This window comes from Chiroxiphia lanceolata, chromosome 6 (assembly GCF_009829145.1).
Source record: "Chiroxiphia lanceolata isolate bChiLan1 chromosome 6, bChiLan1.pri, whole genome shotgun sequence".
NCBI classification, from domain to species: domain Eukaryota; kingdom Metazoa; phylum Chordata; class Aves; order Passeriformes; family Pipridae; genus Chiroxiphia; species Chiroxiphia lanceolata.
In genome coordinates, this window is record NC_045642.1 from 24066188 (window position 1) to 24074952 (window position 8765).

Consider the following 8765-nt stretch of genomic DNA (forward strand, 5'->3'; position numbering starts at 1 on the left):
CTGGTATGGCTCTTTACACATCTGCTAGATAGGATCCTCTGATAAAGAGGAGGAAAAGAAAAAAAAAGAAAAGCTACTTTGATTAAAGGTAAAGATCATGGTCTGAGCCCTGTTAGCTGCCAAAGTTGTGCTGTATAGGGAGAAAGCAGAGTCTGAAAAGCAAAGACGCACTTTGTTTTGGAGCAAATCAGTGTCAGTGCTCTACCCAACAGAGCCTACAGAGACACCATATTGATCTTTGTCTGTGCTCTTAAATGCAGGTAAAAAAGGCACAGGATACATTGGTACTTTGCCATTTGCCTTTTACTTAGAACTTGTGACCATATTCCATGGTACCTGCAAATTACTCCCCAGCTACCTTAACCATAATACCAGTCATAACTCTGTTAATGACTCTTACTTATCACCATTTACTCATCATTAAAAGATTAACACCCAATTATCTTTTATTTTTTCTCTCACATTTCCTCTAATACTTGAAAGGAGCCTTTTTTAAATGTCTGCAAAATCTCCCCTTAAACGTTTTTCTTTTTTATTACATCACAGAAACCTTCCCTTGAATTTAGCTACTAATTCTCGTGTAACCTATTACATCCTTTCATCTCCTGAACTTCTGTCCCATCAACACCACTCCTTTTTCTTATACTTAGAATGACCCTTGTAACATGTTTCTGTTCTTCTTATTCTCTTCAGTAACATGCTGACAAACATCAAAAAGAAAATGAGAAACTGCAGATTCTGTAGGAAGCAACTTCTCTAACACTTTCAAATATGGCAAAAAAACACAGACGGTAAAAAAAAAAAATCAGTGCAACTTATAAACTGCATATAACACAATTTCATATGGGAGGGTTAAATAAAAAACATCATCGCTACATGTACATTGCAACAGCAAAACAGAATGTAGTTTGTTTAATCATACTGTTTTGTGCTGTGAGGTTCAATGTTGATACTTCCTTCACAGAAAATGTGGCAAGACTTTCCAGCAGTTCATTTTGCAAGCTTCCTTTTGCAAATGCTTTTGAGAATGTTTGATCCCGGATCGAACCAAAGGTTAATGATACTTTAGTGGAGACTGCATGGGTCTCCAAGCTGATGACCGTCACTGACATTTTGACTTAGACAAACTCATTCACAACTGCTCTGCATCTTTTGCAATTAGTGTTCCTGCACAAACAAGATGCAACATTAGAAAATAAAAATGGTTGTGTTTTAAACTCTGCAAGAAGAGTACAAATGACCATAAAGAGAAGAATCAGTTTATATCAGACAGCAGCATTTTGTCCAGTGTTGTAGAAGATACTACATGAGTGCCAGTGACTAAAATTTTGAGAGCAATACTTTTCTGTGTAAAACTGCATCAGCACATTCACAGAGCTGTAATACAGAGGAAGAGTCTGGGCTGCCACCTTTTCAAATTGCCCAGTCTGACAGCATTTCCTCTGTTACTAATGGACACACAGCCTCTAGGATAATTATTCATTTGATGCAGCTCTTTCTCTTCCTTTAATAAAGATATTAGAAACAAACATTGGCTGCAGATCCACTGCAGATGAAAAAAAAAGACAGTCCTTGTCTTCACTCAGAAGCAGAAACAACCAGATGGTGACCTCAGTATTAATGGCTCAGAGCAGGCAAAATTCCCATTGGCACAAACGGGTCTGTGACATTGTAAAGAGTACATGGCACTTCGTAAAGCCAGTGCTGAGCACCACAGCAGTGTCCTTCCCACTGTGCTTAGGAGACATGCACCAGCATCAACATTTTCTCTAAGCACATTTTCCCAAAGGAAAACGCGCCCAGACACTGGTCTGGATGTAACACCCTTGTGTTTTCCAGCTTATGATCCCATTTCTCACTTTCTTGCTTCAGTGTTTCTTCACACAAATAACTCAAACTTAGAGCTTCAACAAATGCTAAGCAGTGAGAACATTCTATAGCTGTGGCTGAACAATATACTTTACACCAGTTTTTGACCCGAAAGCAAACTGAGAACTGTGGATTCAACAGTATAGCCAAATACTATGATCACATTGAGAAACATAGCAAACAATGAGAATAAATGCTACACAAACAATGTTTGTAACAATACACTTTTGGAAATGTTCTTGAGGAATACATTCAGTGCTGGTAGCAGCATTTTTTTCTCCTGAAAAATGAACTTCACAATTCTACTTGCTGTTAATGAAAATAGACACTTTTCAAAAGAACATGCATTTTTAACATTGAATTAGTAGCTACCAGGACCTCCTTACCTACCTACTCACATGTCAAGGAAAGAATCAGTAATGATATCCTCCTGCTTCTTCATTCTAAAGTTTTGAATTACACATTCTCAATATTAAAATATTATGAGCCTCTTGTCCTACCTCTTCTAAATGTCATATCACTAATGCAATGTCAAATTGGTTATGGCTTTCTGAATTTAAATGATGACGCTGGTGTTGCATAGGTATTGTAAACTTGGTGAGAGACCATAAAAGAAAGAAAGGGAATTTTACTTCATTCAAAACTAATTTCACTGAGTCACTGTCCTTCTCTCATAGATTTGACTCATTTACTCTTTTACAATCATTCTTTCATATTCATGTATTCACAAGCCCTAAGTAGTCTGGTCATGATGAAAAAGGACAGTAGTTGCCAAAACCTCATAATGTCTTCCAGGACCTTCTTACACTGGAGATTATGGTCTAATGTTTGGACGTGCCTTTTATACCCTTGGCTTAATGATTGTCAACCTAAAGACTGATAATCACTGTGAAGCACTATCTTCATATTGTCCTATACTGTCTGAATCACACTGATGATTTACTCACTGTGTTTTGTCTCCTTATCTGGGTGGTTTACAGTTTTAATTCTTTATCTTCCTGCCATATTTTCCTTAGATGAGAAGTCCAGCAAGAATATACTTAAAGATCCTGTGAAGAGGACAACAAAGACACAAGGGCTAACTGCACGTTACTACAGCTCAGGAGTAGCACATGACTTGGAGGAAGTCAGGACCAGAACAATCTTCCCACTGCACTTCCTGATTTGGCAGTAATTGGAAATAGCAATCTTTATGCTGATGTGGTTCCCAAGCACTAGGGCCAGATGTGCTGAACACTTGTAGTTCTGAGACCACCTACCACTGAAACAGTAGATGTATCATTGGCTGAACGTGGCAAAGGCACCTATTTGACAAGATGCACTTCCTGTATAACAAGTGGCCTAAAGCCCTAAATAGCATAATGATCTAAAAATCTACTATTAATAAAAATCTACTATTAATTTTTCTTACAGATTGTCTCACTTGTGTGTGATTGTGCAAGTCTATGAATGCTATGAGTGGGTGTGAAAAAAACCCAGATCTGAATAGCAAGAACTGGAATGAACTGAGAAAAAAATCCATCTAAGTGACAATACAAGTACTTCTCTAGTCCCATATATGGTGAAAAATCAGCCCTGAAGACACTAGACTCCATTTCCTCTCACAAGCCACGCATTCTAGCAGATTTTGTGAAGAACAGGAAGAACCCTGCTGCCCACAATCGGTCAAAGTCAACTACTTTACTTAGGTCTCTTCCTACTTGCACCACAAAGAAAAGTTTTACAGACACATAAGCAGGAGAGTAACTAAGAAAAATACAGAGGGTAGAAAAGAAAAAAATACACATTTCTGTAAGAGTCATTGAACCAGACACAGTGTTGGTGCAGAAGGAAGCACTCAGATATCAGAAGCTGCAAAGCAAAAGTTTCACTTGCAGGAAGTTATTGTCAGTTCTATTATCACACCAAAAGCAACAGAAAGCTACACCAAAGATCAGCTTGATATAGACCTCCTTCTATAGAAAGATAATGTAAGAAGACAAAAGGTTTTTAAACTGAAGAAGGGACAGGTGATATAAAAAACATGAGTAGTCCAGCTTTTAAGTTGTAAAAAAATTCCAAGTGACCATGTTAGAAGAAAGAAAATGAAACAGTTTTCCAAAAAAACATCTCCTCTGATCTCAAGGAAGTTCATCTGATTATCTCTGGGTCCTGCTGATTGCTCCTCTGAGCAGTCTCTGTCACAAAGAGCTGCAGCCTCCCAGGCTGCACTGACTGTTGTCCTACCAGACCTGGAACCTACTCCCCAAAGCAGCACCCATGCCCTGCTGTCCTTTCCAAGGGCTCTCCTTTTCCAGCTACTTCATGTAGGGACACAGCATGCAACTCAGAACATGCACACCAAACAAATACCATCTGTCACATTTGGGAATTTAATTTGTGTATGCATTGACCTGAGACAAGTTCTGTAGGCAAGAATTGAACTACATGCAATCTCTGACTGAGCTGAGCGGAACAGACATAAATTTGCTTCCTCTAAGCCACTTTCTTCAGATCTCCTAGTAAATACAAGAACACATTTTCTCCAGAACTTATATTCTGCAATAGGGTGAATTATTTTTGGCTCAAGCAAGCCACATAGGCCTACATGGAAGCACTTGGGGCTAGATCTCCCCATCCATCCATCCCCTTTTACATAGATGAAGTTATGCCACAATTACAGTAAAAATATCAGTATTTTCTACATTGATCACATGATGGAGGCTATGCTGTACTGATCATGTAATGGGAACACATCCAATGCTGCACTAATGGTGTCCCTATATGATGGCTTGACAGCCAGTCTTGTCACACAGCCAAATCTGCACCCATCACCTGAACTGCAGGTTGTAAGATGGCTGTTATGTCACCCATCAGTTGTGTGATGGGGATGGGAGGAGTAGAGAGAGCAAGGTTACTGAGGAACGAGGTGACAAGCAATACACTACCAGCACAACATATTCTGCCTAGAGACTACTGATTCTTGCTTTCTGAGGGGCCCCTGAGGAGACTGGTGGGAGTAAGATAGATTAATTGTTCTAGTATGACAAATTTGGTCTGCATGATGGAAGCTTCTCACATTGCCCTACAGTAAGAATGAATGTGCTCTAATTCAGTTCGAATTCCCTATACTGTATTCAGTCACAACTGTTCCCCATCAGGTAATGAATTCAGTAGAGGCAGAAAAGTGAGGAAAGAGCACAGTTGCACCAAATCACAGAAAATCCTGAAAAGAAAGTGAAAAAAAAGTCCTTCAGATTCAGAAGTCAAACTCATAGCCCTGGGCAAAAAAACCTGTTATTAATTTCCTGAGCCTAAGGAGTGAATGATGCTAACTTTTCTGGGGAGTTCGGATAAGAAAGCCAGTTCTTTTTTGGAAGTTGTAGCTGGGGGTACACCTAACTAGTTCTTAAATGAGAGGATCAAACCATTGGCATGTTCTATTCCCGCTTGTCTGCAGACAGAATTACCCTCTCTTGTACAGGACCATACCAAGTTTTCATAGTGTAGAACTGAAATACAAAGGGATGACAACCATTATCTATCTGATTTCTGCATGGGAGATGTCTTTAGCAAACAATCTGGGTGTTTTCACCTCAATCAAATCTTTTTCAACAACTGTAGGCATTGGGAACTTCTTCCACTCTTAAAAAAAAAAAAAAAAAAGTTAGGAGTAGTAAAATAAAAAAGGTGGATGACAAGAATCATGCAGGAAAACTCCACAGAGAGGATCACATCAAAATAGAACTTCAGTAGAGAAGCAAGGCCCTTCAAAAAAGTTGGTGAAGTAATTGTTCCATCAAATGGTCTGCAAGTCCAGAGTACTGAGGAAATTGCTGACAGTGTTGATTTCATGCTTTAAAATAGAGATATGGAAATATGCCAATAATGTAGATGCAAAGAGGAACTGCAGCTTGAAATGAGAAAGAATCTTAGTCTTTGTTTCCTCCTAGAGACTCTATGGAGACAACTGCCCATGACACCACTTCATTCCAATTACAATTTTTATTTTGCCTATTGATGACTTGCGCAGGAGAACACAGGTTATAAGCCTCCTCAGATCATTCTATATAGAATGGTCAGCAAGCCATCACATCTGTAATTCAGAGGAAAAAATGAGGTCCAGACCTATAACCAATGGATTTAGAAGTAAATTTTTCATATTTGTCATTCTCAGTATTTTAAAATGCCGTAAGACACTTTGAGGAGTCTCATTAACTATGTGAAAGAGGTTTTATCAGCTCTCCTCAAATATTTCTATTTAAAAGTCTGTTAATCTCTACGACCTGGTAATCACCACAAAAATTAGACTGAGACCTGGATATCTAAAGCCATTCCTGTTCCAATAACAACCCTATAAACACTCAGAAGGCGGAAACAGACACGAGCTGCTAGTTTGCCAAAACATTTCCAGTACCAGCTACCAGAGAGAAATCTTCTTCCTCAAACAAAGCTTTTATCATGACAGCCAGATGGTGATACAGAGACAGTCGGCACCTTGCAGCAGGACTAAAGATGGCTGATATTGATAGCTGGACAAACAGTACAAGAGGTATTTCTCTACTATGGATTGCAACCAGTTATGATTAGGAGAGAAGTAAAAGGACTCTGCCATTAACAACAGAACTAGGGAGAGCTGAGAAATTCAAGAAAGGAGCACAGTGCCTCTCTGGGAGGGAAATCAACATTTTCATAGCATTCTACCAGAGACATCTCTGAGAAGTCAAGAAATAAGCATCACTGGAACATGCAAGACTTTTAGTCTTTTCTTCTTTCTTTGAATAGGAATAAAACCAACCACAGGAGAGGAAGTGTTTTGCTACTGTACCTGTTCAAATGGGCATAACTTTATTAATTATTTAAGAACTCAGAAAATTAGTCAGAGATATATCAGTTTTCATCATGAAATGCTATGTGTCGATTATTTAAGTAACTGAAATTTTGTGTAATAATCTTTCTGACTACTAACCAGCTGTGAATATGGAGCCACAACACTGTACAGCAAACCAAGTGCCTCTTCTTCAAGATACACATAATTCTATTGTATTATTGTCAGGCGACAAATGTGACAGCTATATCGATATTGCGGCCAGAAGTGGCATGAATGTCCCAACATCCAAGACTGCTTTTCTATTGTTACACTTAATATTGATCAGGAACCCAAGGAAAGTCCAAGACACTGTACTTCTGGCAATGAAAAAAACTACAGACTCATTCAGCAATTTCTTAAAATTCCAGCAAATTGTCAGTACAGAAATCAGGAAGGTGGCTTGGCTACCCAGTTCTCATTAATCTGCCCTCTGGCACGTGTCAGTGCTCTGAGAGAATTTTGCATTATGCTTTAATAAAATCATTCAAGAAATATTGAATGTGTAAGTAATTTTTCACTGAAGGACATTCATGTGGCAATCCTTAGACATGGATTAATTTTTTACTTGAATATTTTATAAATAATATCTGGCTTCAACAATGCAAGAGTAATATTTTGTCATCACTCAGACTCATGTTATTAGATCTGTTTGATCTTCAGAGGACAGTAAACAACACATACGGTCTCATTTATTAATTTAAATGAACCGACTCTTCCAAGTTATTATGCCTATGTTCATTCATCTACATTTTCCAAAGTATTAACGAATGAGAAACAGAGTTAAATTATATACAAAAAGAAGCTAGCTCCCTTGATTGAAACTCCAAAGAATATATTCAAGATAATGTTTTTTTTTTTTTATTTCCACAGGTATTTCTTTATCAAACAGTTTTATCACCATCCCAAAACAGTAAAATGACACTGAGACAGAGGAGATAGGAAGAGGACTATGTCCCCAGCAGCTTCATGTGTGTGTGTTTGCTATTTTTAGCCCAGATTTGGACTTTCCCAAGTCTAATATAACATCTATTTTTGTCTTTTTTCCATATCATTAACTGGGAGACCTGTTAAAAGAATTCTAATGTTATTGTTTAGCAATGTTCCACTCCCATGATTTTCCTTATTAGAATCATTGCCTTCTGCAGTATTATTGGTGTGATTCTAATTGTCTTGCAATGCACTCAAATTAGAGAACCTCTAGTTTCTTTTCTAAAAAAAAAGAAAAAAAGGAAAGAAAGAAAGAAAGTAAAACTAGATCTTATAACTTTAAGGACTGATAAAGTCTCAGTATAAAATCTCACTCTCTGTTAATTTTCAAAATAAATTATATTTGATGTGGAGAAAGCAGAAATGTGAAGCCACAGAAATCCAAGTGACTACAGCACACACAAATGAAATGCCAGTTAAAAAGCTCTGAAAAATTCCAATGTTTCAGAAAGGTCATCTATTTTCTTTCTGCTAGTGCATGGGTAGTTTGCCTGACTTCTGTAGTAGAGAAAAAGCAGGTCATATTTTACACTGTGAGAACCATCTGACGAAAGAAATAACCATTTAGCACATCTGCCAAGAAGAAACACCATAAGGAAACATTTCCTTGAGCTATTTCATATACATTTCTGCAATTATATTTTCTTTAACAGGTGCATTGCAGGACAGAAGTGTTCTGTCAATTCACTGTAGACTAAAAACAATAAATCAAGCACACGCAAAAATCTCCTCTGTTTGCTTTGTAGATTGTAAGGAACTATGTAGCTACATCTGAGTCTTTGCTGCCTCTCAAACATGTTTTGTTATTCTTCATAAATGAAACTGTGAACATATTTTGTGCTTACTCAACAGAGGCATGACAGGTTAGACCAAGACTGTCAGAAAGTTTATTGTGCAGAACCGTGTAATTTTAACTTCAAAACAGCTAAATGAAACACTACATACCTGACTCATCCTGATGGTCCTTCAGGCCCTTGGGCAGAGGTATCCTAGAATTTATGGCAATGGAAACTCCTGTCTTTCTTCTCCATATACTTTATGATGAAACCTTTGAAGAATT